This window comes from Bubalus bubalis, chromosome 7, assembly GCF_019923935.1.
Source record: "Bubalus bubalis isolate 160015118507 breed Murrah chromosome 7, NDDB_SH_1, whole genome shotgun sequence".
Taxonomy (NCBI): Eukaryota; Metazoa; Chordata; class Mammalia; order Artiodactyla; family Bovidae; genus Bubalus; species Bubalus bubalis.
In genome coordinates, this window is record NC_059163.1 from 95,993,100 (window position 1) to 96,014,775 (window position 21,676).

Genomic DNA, 21,676 nt, shown 5'->3' on the forward strand with positions numbered 1-21,676 from the left:
GAGTCAATGTAAAAGAGAAGAAGACTTCAGAAAATGAAAATGCTTGAATAGGACTTGATGATGTTTATTGAGCGAGTGAGTTTAATGAAAATTCTTTTGAAAGAATGCTTTGTGGCAACCCTTCTTTGAGTGGCTTCAATATAATTCTTAAATAATAATTATTTTTTAAATGATTTTCTGAAATGAAAGTTTATTTATTGCCAGTCTTCAGCTTGAATCGGGTTATATCAAAAAGATGGAAATGTGATTAATAATACCTGAAATCCTTTTTCAGTGAAAATTGAAGTGTGGGGTTCTGATTCCCCAACATGCTGCTGGAATTTGCTTTTTCTTGGATCTAGGAAAGAGAGAAACTGGCACACTTGCCTCCCTGCTGCTGCCATGTTCAGCGTGCTCACTTCCCAAGCTCCTGCGGATGAAAGTGTAATTGTGTGGAAGGTGAATTGATTGCAGTTAACCTCAGGACTTGCCCTCAGGCTGGGATATTCTACCTCCTTTCCTAGGAATGTAGCACCAATGCTGTAATGCATGGCTGATGAATACATATATCATACAGGGAAACACATATATTATGGGATAAAGTACATACATCATGTAGAAAAACATGCATTATACTGAGATGATCAAATTATAAATGAAGCACATAAATCATAAGATTACACTGTTGAGTTGTATCAGGAAACATAAATTATACAGTGAAACCCCAGGGTCACTAGAGAGTTCACTGAATAATGAAATGAGCTCCTATAACTTAAGGAAAAGTGGAGTAACTCAGTGAAAAACCCATTGTGCATGACGTTGACTATTCCATTTAATTCAATCTAATTTCCTACATCTCTTGTACCCAAGGAATCAACATTGTACAGCATGAGAAAGGGGAATAAACAAACAACAAATGCAAGATTGAATGATGATGTGCCATAAGCACACTCCAAAATATAAACTTTCAAATATAATGAACATTTATAGCCAAGTTTTAAGTCAAAGTTGGAAAGAACGGTGGTTCCAAAGTCAGCTACAAATAGCAGAAGGACAATGTCTCACTCTAAAATGAAGAACATCTTGAGTCGCAAGGAGAAGATCCTAAGCAGAAAGAAGAGATGAAATTAAGATTGGCTTGCTCTCAATGTAGATAGGCAATTGAAATTTAGATTGATTCATTGAATTAAATAATGAAGAACAAAAGCACTTATTTTATATTATCCATATAGAAAGACTTTGCTTGCCTTCCTTTGGGAATCATTTTTCACGTTTGACTTTGTTTTTCCCCCTTTACTTCTCTGTACTTTTGTTCACACATGTAGTCACAGGATGAAAGAGAAGCAAGATGGAAAAGAGAATTCTTTAACTTAGTTTTGCTTTTTAAAAGAAAGTCGAGAGCTGGTAGAGACCATTCTGCAAGGCTTTAAGAGACGCTCAGGCTATGACTGACTTTCACATATAATACAGGACAATGATACAAATCGGACTGATCTTGCAAAGTTTCTCAGTGCAACGGTCATCTGTGTGAATTATGTTCTCACTAAAGCAAAGGGCTGGAATTCACATCCATTCCCAGCTCTGGTGAGTTAGGGTTATGGTCAAAGCTCAGTGTACTGAGGGATTCCTTAGTCATAAACAAAGTGTTTGACCTACTCTGTTCCTCAGGGCCATAGAGAGCCAGGGTGAACTGAATTTATACAGTGGGAATTGATAGTTTATTGCTGACCCTGGAGGGGCAGGGGCACTGACTCACATCCTATTTCTGGCTTTTCTTGGCATTTGTTACTGCAGATAAAGGTAGATTGTGTCAAGATGTGCTGCTGGTCCTGGAATACAATTGTGTCAAAATGCAAGTGCTAAATTTTATCTGAAGGGAAGCCATAAATTGGCACCCCAAACACACCCTGCCTTCCCTAAACATCATATTTCAATTTCTCACTGTTACTCTTCTTGAGTGCTGGTTACCACACCAGTAAGGATGTTAAAAGATAAACATTCTGTTAATTGTGTATAAGTAATTGTAGAAGAAACGGTAGCACTAAAGACCCACAGAACTCCTTTGTTTTGAACAGCAAGTGACATAACAAAATATTAATTGTAATCATAAAGGGTTAATCCAGAAAAATGTTGAGTTTGCTATTTGTAAATTCAGCTTTGGCCTGCTAACCAAAGCTGGTTTGTCCCTAAAACATTCATAAATGGTTAAATCTGCTCGATATAAGGATAATCATTTTACTGTATGATCTATGTGTTTCATTAGTTGAGGTACACATTTTGCTATAATAAATGTGCTTCAGTAAATGATCTATGCATTTCTTTCTGAAATGTATGTGTTTCACTAGGAAAGGTATGTGTTCATCAACTATGAATAATGTTCCTAACGGCTCCACATTATATTACTTGGCTGGTATCAGCACGGCATTTCACATCCATTCCCTCATGACCGTGAGCACCGCATCCGCCAAAAAGACACACATCAGCCCTTGTCACTCTCAGGTGTTGATGCCCGTGTGCGTGAACTCCGCAGGCTTGGGAAACACAAATGGGGGAGTCGGGGGAGGGGTCATTTTGTAGGTGAATATGTTTGTTAAATGAACGGGAAACAAGGGATTTTTCTAGTCCTGCCCTTTTACAACCCAGAGGAAGGAGAAAAACAATCTAGCAAAACACAGTTGAGATTTTACTGTTTCTCATAGGCAGGCTTCCTTCCATTTACCTCAATTAAACATCACGGGTAAAGGATGAAATTATGTAATTCCAAGTTAGACATTAAAAATAGTTTTATACTTAGGTGACTTATATGTGAAAATTCCTGATTTCAGTGAATTGTCATCCAAACTGATGAAGTGAATTTGGCTTTATAAAGTGAAATTAATTACTTAGGAAGTTAAATAAATTCTCCTTCAATAAAAGATGTTGTTGGTGTAGATGAGGGTTTATGTTGTGCTTAATCGCTCGGTTGTGCCCAACTGTTTGCAACCCCATGGACCATGGCAGGTCAGGTTCCTCTGTCCGTGGGATTTTTTTCAGGCAAGAATCCTGGAATGGGTTGCCATTTCCTCCTCCAGGGGATCTTCCTGACCCAGGGATCAAACCCCAGTCTCCTGCATTACAGATTCTTTACCTGCTGAGCCATCAGGGAAGCCCTGGGGTTTATGTTAGTTTACAATTTAAAGGGAAAAGAGTTTTTCTTAGGTATTCCAAAGCATATAGTGATTGAGTTTTCAGCATACTAAATTTCAAAGCATTTACCCAATTGCACTCACAACCAATTCTTTGTTGTTCCAATCTGTATGGAAGCAATAACAAATACATTTTTAGATTATCTATAACAATCCTTTTTCACCAAGTATATGAGTTTCTTGTGTCCAACTATCAATGTTTTGAAATGTGCTTGACTCTCAGAGATTACCATTAATTTCATAAGTGTAACCTCTCCATGACTTTTTTTCATTGTGATTTAGAGCCTCTGCATAGGATATTTGTTAATATTACCATGAACAGACAGAATGAATTGTAATCTCTTCCTCATGTAAATGTGTTAATTATGACAGACTCACTTATTTTTCACAGATTAAAACTGTTTTTTATATGAACTTTCCATTTAAAAGTCATTTTTCAATAAACACTGAACACTCTTTTACATATGACACCAAATAATTCATTATACATGTCTCCATTTAGTGACCTAATTTTCTCTCTACTTTACATCTATCATTGCAGATATTTCTTCCATTTATACCTGCCTTTTACATTTTTTATTTACTGAAATGCCTGAAACTTGGGGGTTGTTTTTCACTATTATGGGAATTAGGAATTTCTATAGATCTTATCAGCTGGAAAGTCATTTATCTTATATTTAAAACATTATATACAGATAGTCTACATTAAGTATTGCTAAAATAATTAATTCAGTGCTTTTAGAAAATTACCCTGGAGAAGGGAATGGCAATCCACTCCAGTATTCTTGCCCGAGGAATCCCATAGACAGAGGAGCCTGGCGGGCTACAAACTATGGGGTCACAAAGAGTCGGACACAACTGAGCAACTAATACTTTAGAGAATTAAAATTTTTTAAACAACAGAATGTTTTGATGTTGCCTTTGCTCTTATTTTTTGAAGAATTATAAACATGCACATATGAAAAACAGAAGGTTCTAGACAAAAGCAATCTTTCTGATAAAATTCAGTTCAGTTCGGTTGCTCAGACCTGTCTGAATCTTTGCGACCCCATGAATTGCAGCACACTAGGCCTCCCTGTCCATCAACAACTCCCGGAGTTTACCCAAACTCATGTCCATTGAGTCAGTGATACCATCCAGCCATCTCATCCTCTGTCGTCCCCTTCTCCTCCTGCCCTCAATCTTCCCCAGCATCAGGGTCTTTTCAAATGAGTCAGCCCTTCACATCAGGTGGCCAAAGTATTGGAGCTTCAGCTTCAACATCAGTCCTTCCAATGAACACTCAGGACTGATCTCCTTTAGGATGGACTGGTTGGATCTCCTTGTAGTCCAAGGGACTCTCAGGAGTCTTCTCCAACACCACAGTTCAAAAACATTAATTCTTCAGTGCTCAGCTTTCTTTATAGTCCAACTCTCATATCCATACACAACCACTGGAAAAACCATAGCCTTGACTAGATGGACCTTTGTTGACAAAGTAATGTCTCTGCTTTTTAATATGCTGTCTAGGTTGGTCATAACTTTCCTTTCAAGAAGTAAGCGTCTTTTACTTTCATGGCTGCAATCACCATCTGCAGTGATTTTGGAGACCCCCCCAAAAAAATTCTGACACTGTTTCCACATCTATTTACCATGAAGTGACAGGACTGGATGCCATGATCTTAGTTTTGTGAATGTTGAGCTTTAAGCCAACTTTTTCACTCTCCTCTTTCACTTTCATCAAGAGGCTCTTTAGTTCCTCTTCACTTTCTGCCATAAAGGTGACATCATCTGCATATCTGAGGTGATTGATATTTCTCCCAGCAATCTTGATTCCAGCTTGTGCTTCTTCCAGCCCAGCATTTCTCATGATGTACTCTGCATAGAAGTTAAATAAGCAGGGTGACAGTATACAGCCTTGATGTACTCCTTTTCCTGTTTGGAACCAGTCTGTTGTTCCATGTCCAGTTCTAACTGTTGCTTCCTGACCTGCATACAGATTTCTCAAGAGGCAGGTCAGGTGGTCTGGAGTTCCCATCTCTTGAAGAATTTTCCACAGTTTATTGTGATCCACACAAAGGCTTCGGCATAGTCAATAAAGCAGAAATAGATGTGTTTCTGGAAGTCTCTTGCTTTTTCGACGATCCAGTGGATGTTGGCAATTTGATCTCTGGTTCCTCTGCCTTTTCTAAAACCAGCTTGAGCATCTGGAAGTTCACGGTTCACATATTGCTGAAGCCTGGCTTGGAGAATTTTGAGCATTACTTTACTAGCGTGCGAGATGCAGCATTAAAAGTGGTTCGATTCAGTCTATGTATGAAACTGGGTCAGCTGCTAATATTTTAGGGACATCCAGAAGCCATTAAAGAAATAAAAATGTTGATTTGTACATAGGGATCAGACATAGTACTTTGATTCAATGCACGTTAGACTAAGTATTTTTTAGTGATCTTATGAATCAAGTATGAGTAGTAGTATAATAACTTCCTCTGATATTTTGAATATCACTAATAAATTCCTTGTGGTAGCCTATAAGTTGTTGCTTAAATGCAGAAGCACGGAATTGCACTAAATGTGGACATGAGTTTGAGCAAACTCTAGGAGATAGTGAAGGACAGGGACACCTGACGTGCTACAGTCCATGGGGTTGCCAAGTGCTGGACGTGACTGAGTGACTGAACAACAATACTTTCAGAAATTCTCACAGTTTTTGAAGTCTATATTGAACTTCCTTCTAGAAAGTTGGATTAATATCCTTAATTACATACTGCATTTTAGTTAGAGAAAACCCTCACTGGGCTCATATCGGTCATATGCAAGTTCATAAGCAAGCATCTTGAGACCTGAAACAGTTTGCATGTTAACCATTTAACCAATTTAATTCCACTCTGCATGTGATTGTGTATTTAAGAAAAATCTCCTTGGTAAAGATTCCTTAAAGACCCATACTGAGATTGACCTGAACTCTAAGTACTCCACTTTGTAAATAAATAAAATAACAATATATATGTTAGATTTTCAAAAATATAATATTTTATTCACAGATTTCCACCACCGTACAGCTCCTGTACACATACATCTGTAATATATTTGTAATGAAAGTGAAATTCGCTCAGTTGTGTCTGACTCTTTGCGGACCCCACAGACTATACAGTCCATGGAATTCTCTAGGCCAGAATACTGGAGTGGGTAGCCTTTCCCTTCTTTGGGGGATCTTCGCAACCCAGGGATCGAATCCAGGACTCCCACAATGCAGGTGGATTCTTTATCAGCTGAGCCACAAGAGAAGCCCAAGAATACTGGAGTGGGTAGCCTATCCCTTCTCCAGCAGATCTTTGCAACCCAGGAATGGAACCAGGGTCTCCTGCATTGCAGGCAGATTCTTTACCAACCGAGCTATCAGGGAAGCCTTTTAGATATTTGTAATATCTAAAGATTATTCAAAGAATAATTTTTTGCTTGGTTTTTGCTTTAGTACAGATTCACTGTGATTAACCTGTTTTACTGGTATCATGAGGACCTATGTAATGTTTGCTGAATCCCAAATGTGATCTAAATTATTGCTCTCTGCACAAGATCTAGTTCTGGCTTTGTCTATGACCTGGATGTTTTCAGTTCTAATATCATAGTATCTTTTCTGTGGCCTCCACAATACTTTGAAAGCTATGTCATAAGCTTTGATACCCTCCCCCCTAAAAAAAATCTTCAACCACTCTGAGGTGAAAAACATACGTTGAATATTAAATACAACTTGAGAATTCCTTTAAAAATTTGTGCAAATGACAATACATTTAAAAATAGGGTAAAAATCAGGTTATATTAGACCAAACACACCTTAGATTGCTAGAGTTCCACAGTGACATTTTGGTCATCAACTGCAGCCATTATCTGGGGATAAATCAATTTTCAGCAGCTGTGGACAGCTATTTGAGTGTAGAGCAGAGCAGCTTAACTGTGGAAGCATGTTATAAGTTAAAAGGCCAGAGTCCTGCTGACTACACATAAGGAATTTTTTTTTTAAGGCAAAACCATAACACAACACTGCCTGACTCAGAAGGCATCAGGCCACTCTTGTTAATTCATCCAACCTAATAGCTGGTTTGAAATGCTTTCTTTTTTAGCTCCCTTGTTAAGGATGGTGCATATTACAGAAACTTGTCTAGATTCTTTTTTTTTTTTTCTTTTGGTAAATAATTCTCTTTAGAGGTTCAGTTAGTGCTTCTGGCAATGGCAGAACTAGCACTTTTACGGTCTTTTAATCTCTGAAAAAGATAGTCCTTGGTTTCTTTAAAAGGTCAGTATCAGGTACAGAGTTTTCAACTCTAAGCAGAACGGTGCTGTACTAAATACAAAGGTTTGCAACAAATTAAAATAAAGGTGCCCAATTTACCCCAGTGATACATTAACTTATTTATAACCTACAGTTTGTCATCTTTTTACCTTAATTTTTCTCACTTGACACAATAGTAGTTTGTTTTCTAAGCTTCAGACTTGGAGTTAGGGAGTAAAATAATTTGCTATGTTGTGTTTTATTTTAAATTTCTGTATTGGTATATCTAGAAAATGGATAATGGACAGAGAAGAAAGGAAGGGCCTTTATAGAAAAAATAGCTTTCTGAATTCATTTGGAAATTATATTTACAAATCCAAGTATGCATCAATTGTGATTTATTAATAGGTTTACTTTTCACCGAGTAGCGCATCCTCTGTAACCTCAAATGCTTGAGACAATGTACAAAGATGCTCTATATTCTGTAGAGTGATGTAATCTAATATGGACCAGTTACTGTTGTTGAAGTTGGAATAATGATTCTGTCAGAGTGCAGGGAATATTCATTGTAAGTAATCCCTGCCATTGAAGACATGATATAGTTGTGGTTTGAGGCTTGTAGTGGGATAATTTCAATAGTCATCAGTCAAGAAAAAAAGGGATTTGAAATATCTGGCACATTTTTAGTGCTCCACCCAAATCTTAAATGTAATGATAAATTATTTATGTAATTTTATATTTCAGTTCAGTTCAGTTCAGTTGCTCAGTCGTGTCTGACTCTTTGCAACCTCATGAATTGCAGCATGCCAGGCCTCCCTGTCCATCAGCAACTCCCAGAGTTTACCCAAATTCATGTCCATCGAGTTGGTGATGCCATCCAGCCATCTCATCCTCTGTCATCCCCTTCTCCTCCTGCCCCCAATCCCTCCCAGCATCAGGGTCTTTTCCAATGAGTCAACTCTTCGCATGAGGTGGCCAAAGTATTGGAGTTTCAGCTTCAGCATCAGTCCTTCCAATGAACACCCAGGACTGATCTCCTTTATTATTATTATTTTTTTTAATTTAATTTTATTTTTAAACTTTACAAAATTGTATTAGTTTTGCCAAATATCTGATCTCCTTTAGGATGGACTGGTTGGATCTCCTTGCAGTCCAAGGGACTCTCAAGAGTCTTCTCCAACACCACAGTTCAAAAGTATCAATTCTTAGGTGCTCAGCTTTCTTCACAGTCCAACTCTCACATCCATATATGACCACTAGAAAAACCATAGATAGACCTTTGTTGGCAAAGTAATGTCTCTGCTTTTTAATATGCTGTCTAGGTTGGTCATAACTTTCCTTCCAAGGAGTAAGTGTTTTTTAATTTCATGGCTGCAATCACCATCTGCAGTGATTTTGGAGCCCCAAAAAATAAAGTCTGACACTGTTTCCACTGTTTCCCCATCTATTTCCCATGAAGTGATGGGACCGGATGCCATGATCTTCGTTTTCTGAATGTTGAGCTTTAAGCCAACTTTTTCACTCTCCACTTTCACTTTCATCAAGAGGCTCTTTAGTTCCTCTTCACTTTCTGCCATAAGGGTGGTGTCATCTGCATATCTGAGGTGATTGATATTTCTCCCGGCAATCTTGATTCCAGCTTGTGCTTCTTCCAGCCCAGCATTTCTCATGATGTACTCTGCATATAAGTTCAATAAGCAGGGTGACAATATATAGTCTTGACGTACTCCTTTTCCTATTTGGAACCAGTCTGTTATTCCATGTCCAGCTCTAACTGTTACTTCCTGACCTGCAATAGGTTTCTCAAGAGGCAGGTCAGGTGGTCTGGTATTCCCATCTCTTTCAGAATTTTCCACAGTTTATTGTGATCCACACAATCCAGTGGATGTTGGCAATTTGATCTCTGGTTACTCTGCCTTTTCTAAAACCAGCTTTAACATCTGGAAGTTCATGGTTCACATATTGCTGAAGCCTGGCTTGGAGAATTTTGAGCATTACTTTACTAGTGTGCGAGATTTTATATTTAATTAATGGTAATTATATATGATTATAGTTTGAAAGAAACAAAGGAAAGAAGGGGGGAAAAGCTGTTTCTTTGGGCTAAATATGGTTGCTGGAAATTTTAGTTTGTCTGATTCCAATGTTAAACTGGGGCTTCCAAGTGGCTCAGTGGTAAAGAATCCACCTGCACTGCAGGATACTCAGCTTTAATTTCTGGGTTGGGAAGATCACTGGGAGAAGGAAATGACAACTCACTCCAGTATTCTTGCATGGGAAATCCTATGGACAGAAGTGTCTGGTGGGCTACAATCCATGGGGTTGCAAAAGAGTCAGATACAACTTTGTGATTAAACAACAATGTTAAATTGAAATTTTAAAAATATATAAATATCACAACAAATTCAGCTTCCATACATCTTGGTCACATGTTAACTTCTTTAAAATCATTGAGGTAAATTAGTGTAAATTCCTGATATGAGGATTATTTGGTGATTCTAAATATTTTTGAGGAAACATCAGAATCTGAGAGAGACTGAATCTAAGTGCTATTATTTTTAAATTACAGGCAAAAATAAAGAGCATATAGATTCATTTTTTTTCCATTTTTTAATTTAATATAATTTTTTTAAATTTTATTTTATTTTTAAACTTTACATAATTGTATTAGTTTTGCCAAATATCAGAATGAATCTGCCACAGGTATACATGAAGTGTGAGTATTTTAAGTTCACAAATGTATACTTTTAGTAAGAACCAGTCAAAACAGTGATATCAATTTAGATTATTGGTCAATAAGCACAATTCTTGGCTAAAGGCTCTCTTTTAAAATCCACAGCAATGCCCTTTATGCACTGTGTGGTAAAATCTTGAACTCAAAAATCCTGAAAATTTTCCTGGGAAAATACTCGATCTTTTTATTGGAGATTGAAGGAAATAGGGAGGCTCCTATTAACTGTTCTTCAAATGAAAAATGCACATTAATAATAATAACCAACATCCATTAATACCTAACTCATTGCCTGACAGTGTTCAGTAAAACTTTGTTGTGCAAGTTTGATCAAAATTCCTATTCTACAGATGAGGAAACTGATTCAGAGAGAGTGTAAATGTCTTAGCTATGGCCATAGGACAAATAAGTAATGATCTGGGGATTGCTGGTTGTCCCCCACTGTCCATTCTCCTCTTCTCCTTTCAGTAATAAAATCCCTAAATTTAGATTAAGCACATGGGGTTTAAACCCCAGCCAGAGACTCACATTTCCCATTCTCTCTCCAAGTTAGTTATAGCTAGCCACGATAGCTATAACTATCATGGAGACCTGGGGAGGGAGGCGTGAAGGAGGAGAAGTTTCCACACAGTAGGAAATCCTCTCACAGGTGGGACTTTGAGGAGTTTTGGAGTCTCAGAGGGCAACATAACTGGGGGCAGGGGGAAACCCACAGAATATGCACCTACTGCAACTGCCATGATACTCCATTTTTTGTTAATAGTTTTGAACTAAAGTATGGTTGCAACCTCTGAGTCTTATCTTTAAAGAGACTGGACCTTACCTGGGCACATGTCTGAAAGCTGTGTGTTCAGTAGGACAAAGCAACATAATGCAAGGAGCCTGAGAGGCTAATAGTGTCAAACCACAAAGCCAGACCAGGACACCCTGCTAGACTTCCACATGAAAGAGAAATAAGCGGAGAGGTGGTTCCAAGATGGTGGAGGAATAGGACAGGGAGACCACTTTCTCCCCCACAAATTCATCTAAAGATCATTTGAATGCTGAGCAATTTCCACAAAACAACTTGTGAACGCTGGCAGAGGACACCAGGCACCCAGAAAGCCAGCCCATTCTCTTCAAAAGGAGGGAGGACAAAATATAAAAGACAAAAACAGAGACAAAAGATTTAGGGATGGAGACCCAGGGAGGGAGTCGTGAAGGCAGAGAAGTTTCCACACAGTAGGAAATCCTCTCACAGGCGGGTCTTTGGGGAGTTTTGGAATCTCAGAGGGCAACATAACCAGGGGGTGGACGGGAAGCCCACAGAATATGCACCTACTGCAACTGCCAGTCAAGAAGTAGCCCAAAGGCTTGCATCTGTCACCGGCAAGCAGGGGTGGGGCAGGGAGGTGCGGGCTGCATCATCGGTCCTTAGGGTAAGGACCAGGCCTGAGGACAATCTGAGGGAGCTAACGTGAGCTAGCAACCCAAACCAGGGGATTGCCTGAGAGACCAAAAAAAAAACCCTTTTCCCCCAAAGGCTCTAATGCAGCATGGTGGGCTCACAGAACAAAGGATTGAGCGAATACCAAAGGAGAGCTAGCCCACCCCACCCCCTGGGGGCAGAGAGGCAGGCATGCATCGAGAAGGCAAGGGGCAGCTACAATCTTGGCTCCAGAGAGGTCATCTTCCCCCAAACTGTGAGCAGATTCCCAGTTGCTAACCATGTCTTCTCGGGATCCTGGACAGTTGACATCTGCCAGGAGTGTTGCAGCCTGAGATCAGCTCCCCAGAAGAGACACACGGCACACCTGTGCTCTTGCGGCACACGTGGGAACCCAGGAAACTGAGTGGCCAGGACTGGGGAGGTGATTAAGACACATGGCCCACCTGGGGCAGTGTGCTTCCCAAGTACCTGGTCGCCTGAGCTGCTCATACCTGGGAAAGGGCACAAAACACACAGCCAGTCCTGGTCTGTGCCCTTGCAGAGTCCTGAGAACCTGAGTGGCTTAGTCCTGGGAAGTGCATGAAATGCAGGGCCCATTTGGGACAGTGCCCTTGCAGAGCACCCTGGAGCCTGAGTAGTGTAGACCTGGGAAGCACGCCCCGCATGGGCTGTGGCAAACCCAGTGTGGTCCACGCACTGTGAACACTCCCCATACATGCCAGCGGTATTCGTTTGCATTGTCCCTCCCGCCCCACAACACAACCGAACCTAAATAAGTGATCACCTTTGCCCCCTTGTGTCAGGGTAGAAATTGGACACTGAAGAGACTTGCAAACAGACGAAGCAAAAATAAACAAAGAAGAGGGAACCTCTCTGGAAGTGACAGGTGCAACAGATTAAAACCCTGCAGTTAATACTGACTGTGCATTGGAAGGGGACCTATAGACCTTGAGAACAAGTACAAGCTGGAACAAGCAACTATTTGACACTGAACTGACCCCACGTTGCCCACAACACCTCCAGAGAAATACCTAGATATATTTTTACAATTATCACTTTTTAATTTTTTTAAAAAATAAGTGTTTTATTACTCCTTTAATTTTAATTTTTATAACCTATTACCTTGCAAAAAAAGACCCATTTTTCAAAGCAAATTTCATATTTACATATTTTTTAATTTTTGTGATTGATTTTGTTTTGTATTTTTTATATTGTATTTTTGAGAGTCTAACCTCTATTCTAGATTTTTAATCTTTGCTTTTTGATATTTGTTATCAATTTTGTACCTTTACAAATCTAATCTTCAGTATCCATTTTCACTTAGGATTTGATTATTGGTTTGATTGCTCTCTCCCTTTTCTCCCCCAGGTCACCTCTATCACCTTCCTCCCCCTTCTCTACTCTTACTTAACTGTGAATCTCTCTGGGTGTTCCAGGCTATGGAGAACACTTAGGGAACTGATCACTGGCTAGATTGCTCTCTCCCCTTTTGACTACCCCTCTTCTCCTCCTGGTCACTGCCATCCCCCTCCTCCCCCTTCTTTTCTGTATGTAATTTTGTGAATCTCTCTGGGTGTTCCTCGCTGTGGAGAATTGTTTCACCATTAACCTAGATATTTTATCATCTGTGCTGTATGGATGGAGAAGTCTTGAGGCTACTGTAAGAGAAGGACTGAAAGCCAGAAGTATATCTCCAAAACTTGAGAACATCAGAGAACTGCTGAGTCCAAGGAACATTAACCATAGACACCCCAAAACTCACTACTAGATACTTCATTGCACTCCAGAAAGAAGAGATACTGCTCCAACCACCAGAGGACAGATGCAAGCTCCCCTAACTGGGAAACCTTGATAAGCCACTAGTCCAACTCCACCCACAGGAAGTAGACTCCACAATAAAGAGGAACCATGAATTTCCAGCCTACAGAAAGGGCACCCCAAACACAGTAATCTAAACAAAATGAAAAGGCAGAAAAATATTCAGCAGGTAAAGGACCATGATAAATACCCACCAAACCAAACCAAAGAGAAGATAGAAAGTCTATCTGAAAAAGAATTCAGAATAATAGTAAAGATGATCCAAAATCTTGAAAACAAAATGGAGTTACAGATAAATAGACTAGAGACAAGGATTGAGAAGATGCAAGAAATATTTAACAAGGACCTAGAAGAAATAAAGAAGAGTCAGTCAATAATGAATAATGCAATAACTGAGATCAAAAGCACTCTGGAAGGAACCAACTGTAGAATAACTGAGGCAGAAGAGAGGATAAGCGAGGTGGAAGATAGAATGGTGGAAATAAGTGAAGCAGAGAGGAAAAAAGAAAAAAAGAATTAAAAGAAATGAGGACAACCTCAGAGACCTCTGGGACAATGTTAAATGCCCCAACATTCAAATCGTAGGTGCTCCAGAAGAAAACAAAAAGAAAGGGCATGAGAAAATACTTGAAGAGATAACAATTGAAAACTTCCCTAAAATGGAGAAGGAAATAGTCACCCAAGTCCAAGAAACCCAGAGAGTCCAAAACAGGATAAACCCAAGGAGAAACACCCCAAGACACATATTAATCAAACTACCAAAGATCAAACACAAAGAGAAAATATTAAAAGCAGCAAGGGTAAAGCAACATATAACACACAAGGGGATCCCCATAAAGTTGATCTTTCAAAAGAAACTCTTCAGGATAGAAGGGAATGCAGGACATACTTAAAGTGATGAAAGAGAAAAACCTACAACCCACGTACCTATACCCAGCAAGGATCTCATTCAGATATGAAGGAGAAATCAAATGCTTTACAGACAAGCAAAAGCTGAGAGAATTAAGCACCACCAAACCAGCTCTTCAACAAATGCTAAAGGATCTTCTCTAGACAGGAAACACAGAAGAGGTTTATAAAATCGAACCCCAAACAGGAAAATAAATGGCAGTGGGATCATACTTATCAATAATTACCTTGAATGTAAATGGCTTGAATGCCCCAACCAAAAGACAAAGACTGGCCTAGTGGATAAAAAAACAAGACCCCTATATATGCTGTCTATAAGAGATATACCTCAAACCAAGGGACACATACTTACTTAAAATGAAGGGCTTGGAAAAGATATTTCATGCAAATTGAGACCAAAAGAAAGCAGGAGTAGCAATACTCATATCAGATAAAATAGACCTTGAAATAAAGATCATGAAAAGAGACACAGAAGGACACTACATAATGATCAAAGAATAAATCCAAAAGAAGATATAACAATTACAAATATATATGCACCCAACACAGGAGCATCTCAATATGTAAGGCAAATGCTAACAAGTATGAAAGGGGAAATTAACAGCAAAACAATAATAGTGGGAAAATTTAATACCTCATTCACACCTATAGATATATCAACCAAACAGAAAATTAGCAAGGAAACACAAGTTTGAAATAATACAATAGAGCAGTTAGACTTAATTGATATCTATAGGGCATTTAACCCCCAAACAATGAATTTTGCCTTTTTCTCAAGTGCACATGAAACATTCTACTGGATAGGTCACATCCTGGGCCATAAATCTAGCCTTGGTAAATTAAAAAAAAAAAAGGAAATTATTTCAAGCATCTTTTCTGATCACAATGCAGTAAGATTAGATATCAACTACAGGGAAAAACTATTAAAAATACAAACATATGGAGGCTAAACAACATGCTCCTGAATAACCAACATATCATGGAAGAAATCAAAAAGGAAATCAAAATATGCATAGAAATGAATGAAAATGAAAACACAGCAACCCAAAACCTATGGGATTCAGTAAAAGCAGTGATAAGAGGAAGGTTCATAGCAATACAAGCTTACCTCAAGAAACAAGAGAAACATCAAATAATAACCTAACTTAACACCTAAAGCAACTAGAAAAAGGAGAAATGAAGAACCCCAAAGTTAGTAGAAGGAAAGAAATCATAAAAATCAGAGCAGAAATAAATGAAAAAGAAACGAAGGAGACTATAGCAAAAATCAACAGAATTAAAAGCTGGTCTTTGGAGAAGATAAATAAAATAGACAAACCATTAGCCAGACTCATCACAAAAAGAAAGGGAGAAAAATCAAATCAATAAAATTAGAAGTTAAAATGGAGAAATCACAACATAAAACACAGCAATACACAGGATCATAAGAGAACACTATCAGCAACTATATGCCAATAAGATTGACAACTTGGAAGAAATGGACAAATTTTTAGAAAAGTATAACCTTCCAAAACTGAACCAGGAAGAAATAGAAAATCTTAACAGACGCATCACAAGCATAGAAATCGAAACTGTAATCAAAAATCTTCCAACAAACAAAAGCCCAGGACCAGATGGCTTCAAGGGTGAATTCTACCAAAATTTTAGAGAAGAGCTAACAGCTATCCTACTTAAACTCTTCCATAAAATTGCAGAGGAAGGTAAATGCCCGAACTCATTCTATGTGGCCACCATCACCCTAATACCAAAACCAGGCAAAGATGCCACAAAAAAAGAAAACTGCAGGCCAATATCATAGATGCAAAGGAGGCAAAAATATACAATGGAGAAAAGACAATCTCTTTAACAAGTGGTGCTGGGAAAACTGGTCAACCACCTGTAAAAGAATGAAACTGGAACACTTTCTAATACCATACACAAAAATAAACTCAAAATAGATTAAAGATCTAAATGTAAGACTAGGAACTATAAAACTCCTAGAGGAAAACATAGGCAGAACACTCTCTGACATAAATCACAGCAAGATCCTCCATGGCCCACCTCCCAGTGGAATGGAAATAAAATAAACAAATGGGACCTAATTAAACTTAAAAACTTTTGCACAACGAAGGAAATTATAAGCAAGGTAAAAGGCAGCCTTCAGAATGGGAGAATATAATAGCAAATGAAACAACTGACAAAGAATTAATCTCAAAAATATATAAGCAGCTCATGCAGCTCAATAAAAATAAATGACCCAATCAAAAAATGGGCCAAAGAACTAAATAGACATTTCTCCAAAGAAGACATACAGATGACTAACAAACACATAAAAAATGCTCAACATCACTCATTATCAGAGAAATGCAAATTAAAACCATAATGAGGTACCATCTCACGCTAGTCATAACGGCCATCATCAAAAAGTCTACAAACAATAAATGCTGGAGAGGGTGTGGAGAAAAGGGAACCCTCTTACACTGTTGGTGGGAATGCAAACTAGTACAGCCACTATGGAGAATAGTGTGGAGATTCCTTAAAAAACTGGAAATAGAACTGCCATATGACCCAGCAATCCCGCTGCTGGGCATACACACTGAGGAAACCAGAAGGGAAAGAGACACGTGTACCCCAATGTTCATCGCAGCACTGTTTATAATAGCTAGGACATGGAAGCAACCTAGATGTTCATCGGCAGACAAATGGATAAGAAAGCTGTGGTACATACACCATGGAATATTACTCAGCTATAAAGAAGAACACATTTGAGTTAGTTCTAATGAGGTGGATAAAACTGGAGCCTATTATACGGAGTGAAGTAAGTCAGAAAGAAAAACACCAGTACAGTATATTAACACATATATATGGAATTAGAAAGATGGTAATGGTGACCCTATATGCAGACAGCAAGAGACACAGATTAAAAACAGACTTTTGGACTCTGTGGGAGAAGGCGAGGGTGGGATGATTTGAGAGAATAGCATTGAAACATGTACATTACCATATGTGAAATAGATGACCAGTCCAAGTTCAATGCACGAAACAGGGCACTCAAAGCCAGTGCACTGGGACAACCCAGAGGGATGGGATGGGGAGGGTCGGGGGTGGGGTTCAGGATGGGGGACACATGTAGACCCATGGCTGATTCATGTCAATGTATGGCAAAAACCACCACAATATTGTAAAGTAATTAGCCTCCAATTAAAAGAAATAGTTTTTTTTTAAATGAGAGAAATAAGCCATCTGAATGGTCTTTTATACTTAAAAATATACATTTATTTATTGAGCTATGCCAGGTCTTAGTTGGGGCATGTGGGATCGAGTTCTGTTACTAGGGAATGAATGCAGCCCCCCTGCAAAGGGAGCACAAAATTTTAGCCACTGGACCACCAGGGAAGTCCCTTTTTTATACTTTTTAATTTAGGTTTCTCCCCTTATTTTCCCTCTCTCTCAGCAATTCAACTACTATGCATTGAGTTTCAAATTCAGATCAGTCTGAATCCAGAGCCAAAGCTCTTAAGCATTATAACACAACCAATGAAAATGTTCGTTTATTAGGATTATCAAGGTCATTTTTGATGTAGGATTTTTTTCAGTTAGTAATTTATGTCTCTAGGAATGTTGGATTAACTAACTTTGACAAAGAAAACCAAATAGAAGAGCTATATGGAAGGAAAAACTAAGTTCTACTAATTCTTTTCCTGAATTAATATTCCCCCAATACTTTGAATTGTTAATCAAAATACCCATCATTTATAGGTTCATTTTGATAGTGATGATGTACAGCATTTTCTTGACAAGATTATCTTTTTTAAAACAAAACATGTAATGGCTTTCTTTATATGTACATCAGAAAAAATAAAAGGTTTAAATGCTACTGGCTGAGGTGTTGAAGTGGTTTGTTATTTTTTAAAAAGTTGGTTTTGTAATTGTATTCATTAGAACAGTTGTGTTCATGTGCTCAGTCGTGACCGACCCTTTATGACCCCAGGGACTGAAGCCCGCCAGGCTCCTCTATCCATGAGATTTCCCAGGCAGGAATACTGCAGTGGGTTGCCATTACCTTCTCCAGGGGATCTTCCCCATCCCTTTTCCAGGGATTGAACCCATGTTTCCTGCATTGGCAGGCGGATTCTTTACCACTGTGCCACCTAGGAAGCCCAGTAAAACAGAATTCGACATCAAATCTAAGGTGTGATGATTATTACTATGTAAAATGTTGTCTTATTACTATATTTCTAACAGCCACAATCTTGCTAACAGCTGGGCAAGCATAATACTATAACCATATGACAGAAAAGAGCAAATCAACAGCAATTTGTTGACCAGTATTCCAGCTGCCAGAAGAGTTAATTGCTTTGTCCAAAGTGCCTGGTTGCTTTCAGGAAAATGTTGAAAATACACCAGGAAAAAGTAGACTCATTATCTACTACATCTATGTAGAGATTAGTAGTATTAGAGACTTCCTAATTAAGAGTGGCCATGTTTGCACAGCATTATAATTTGAGTTAGAATTTTTTATAATACATAGGTCTTAGGTGTGTAATTTGAGGAGGTTTTAGAAACATATAAACCTCTGTGACTATCACTCTAATCAAGATATCAAGGTAAATATATCACCCAAGTCACTAGTATCCCATCCTATTGAATTCACAACCCTATCTCAGAGCTAATACTGTTGCTTTTTTTTTATTACTGAAGATAAGTTTTGCCTGTTCCTTAACTTCTAAAGAATGGAACCAAACAGCACACATTTTTTTGAGGAGGACTTTTTTTGTGCAACATAATCTTTCTGAAATGCATAAATGATTTTGTATATATCAATCATACTTTGTAATTGCTGAGAAGTAGTCAAACATAAATATATAAATATACCCCATTTTGTTTTCTTATTCTTCTATGATAGATATTTGGATTTGTTTTAGTTTCCTGATATAATTAATAAACATGCATGTACTCAGTCATGTCTGACTCTGCAACCCCACGGAATGGAGACCGCCAGGCTCCTCTGTCCATGGGATTTCCCAGGAAAGAATCCAAAGTGAGTTGCCATTTCCTCCTCCAGGGGACCTTCTCAATGGAGGGATTGAACCTGCCACCTGGGAAGCCTATAGTGAATGAAGCTATTATAAATATTCTACTAAATCTTTTTGTGAGTTTATATTTTCATAATTTCCTACATTCCCAGCATCAGTGAATAAGAGTTCCAACTGCACTATATTCTTAGCAACATTAAGTTTATCAGTCTATTTTCATATTAGCCAACCTAGTAAATGTTTTAACTAATGACAAGTAATGATGTTGAGCATCTTTCTCATATACTGATGCCGTTCATATCTTTTCCTTTTAGAAGTACCAGTTCAAGATCAACTTTCCATTTTTTAATGGTGGTTTGTCCTTTTATAATTGAGTTACAGAAGTTCCTTATATATTCTAGACACAAGTCTTTTGCTAGCTTTATATTTTGCAAATAATTTTGTTCTTTGTAATAGTGATTATACTGATGAGCAGAGATTTTAATTTTTAATAAAGCCTGTTTTTATCAATTTTTCTTTTAATGGTGGGATACATTTTCCTATTCAAGAAATCTCTGCCTATACTAAAATCACAAAAGTATTCTACTGGTTTTATATATAGTTCTATGTTGGGTAAATTTTTGTGTGGAGGGTGGGGTAGGTGTTGATACTGTTTTCAGTATGTTAAACTATTTTTTTCTTGTGCATGTTAGTCGCTCAGTCATGTCCAACTCTTTGTGATCATTACCATTTGTTAAAAAGGCTTTTTCTTTCATTGATTTGACTTGGGATCTTACACTGTGAATCTAATTCTGTTCTCTATATTCTGTTCTGTTGACCTATTAATAGTTAGATGTCTTCACATCAGCATTATGTTGCTTGATAATGGTAGTTTTATAATAAGGTCTTAAAATTAGACAGTGTGTGTACTCCAAGTCTATCCTTCAAGATCTTCCTGGCTACTTTAGGATGTTTGCATTTTCATGTGAATTTAGAAATTATTTGTCAAGTTATTGACTCACATAAAACTTTTGGGGATTTTTGGTGGAGTTTGCATTCAATCTACAAATCAATTTGAAAAAAATTGATATCTCAACAATATTGTCTTCCAATTAATAAGAATGATATATCTTTCATTAATTTAGGTCTCATATTATCAGAGATGATTATAAAACATCTCTCTTTTATTTTCTAAAGTTTATTTATTTATTTTTGCCACACCAAATAGCTTGTGGGATCCCAGTTCCCCAGTCAGGGATTGAATCTGGGCCATGGCAGTGAAAGCCCAGAATCCTAACCAGTAGGCCACCAGGAAATTCCCTAGAAAGCATCTCATGAAATAACAAATCCATGAATTTAGTTCTAGGTGTTTTTCTTACACCTAACATATGGGCTTTCTAGACCTTAACTGAGTAGTCAAGTTGCTGAGCAAGGTCTCCTAGGTTGGTGATAACTTACAGTGTTACCATTCAGAAATAAATTTCACATGAAAAGATTACCTCTAGGTATTTTGGAGTCTTCTTCCCTGCATCCCCAGGTCAGTCTTTAGCCAAGATCCATCTTTTAGATCCCCAGTATTCTGAAAATTCTGGCCACTTAAGCTGACTTGAACTCTCGTATCTGAATCTGAAGCTCAACAAGACTGGTACTCAATTTGGATTGAACAACCCTGTGCACGAGAGCAATAGATTATTTCCAGGCAGAAGCCAGGGTGGTTGCAATAATTACTTCAAAGTTTACAGTGTTGCATTGCCTATTGTTTAATGCCAAAAATAGCTGCTGCATATATTTTTATCTAGTTTTAGGGATTTTTCCTTTTGTAAGAAGGCAAATCAAGTACCAGTTATTGTCAAGACCGAAAGTGGAAATTCATAAATGTTTTGCCATAGCACTCTGATCCCATATTTTTGGGATTCTTATGGAGGCTTCATCACCTAGGCATGCTGCTGTTGCTGCTGCTAAGTTGCTTCAGTCATGTCCAACTCTGTGCGACCCCATAGACGGCAGCCCACTAGGCTCCTCTGTTCTGGGATTCTCCAGGCAAGAATACTGGAGTGGGTTGCCATTTCCTTCTTCAACACATGAAAGTGAAAAGTGAAAGTGAAGTCGCTCAGTCGTGCCCGACTCTTAGCGACCCCATGGACTGGAGCCTACCAGGCTCTTTCATCCATAGGATTTTCCAGGCAAGAGTACTGGAGTGGGGTGCCATTGCCTTCTCCACACCTAGGCTTGATAGACTAGAGAATGGGGCATGAGGATAAAAATTGCAATCTTCTAATCATCTCTTGGTCTTTCTGATGACTAGTTCCTATCCAGGAGCCCACCAAAACTCAGCTCATTAGAACAAAATATATTGTTATTACCCAGGGAATTCCAAAGGATTTA

General features: G+C 38.3%; 1 long non-coding RNA gene across 1 annotated transcript; it reads right to left on the bottom strand.

Annotated features, from left to right (window-relative positions):
• Window positions 1-796: 796 nt before the first annotated feature.
• LOC123334570 lies at window positions 797-20,956 on the bottom strand. Its single transcript, XR_006552592.1, has 2 exons — window positions 20,791-20,956; window positions 797-1,083 (listed from the first exon to the last, which is right to left on the bottom strand). It is a non-coding gene; the product is annotated as an uncharacterized LOC123334570 (long non-coding RNA).
• Between the last annotated feature and the right edge of the window lie 720 nt (window positions 20,957-21,676).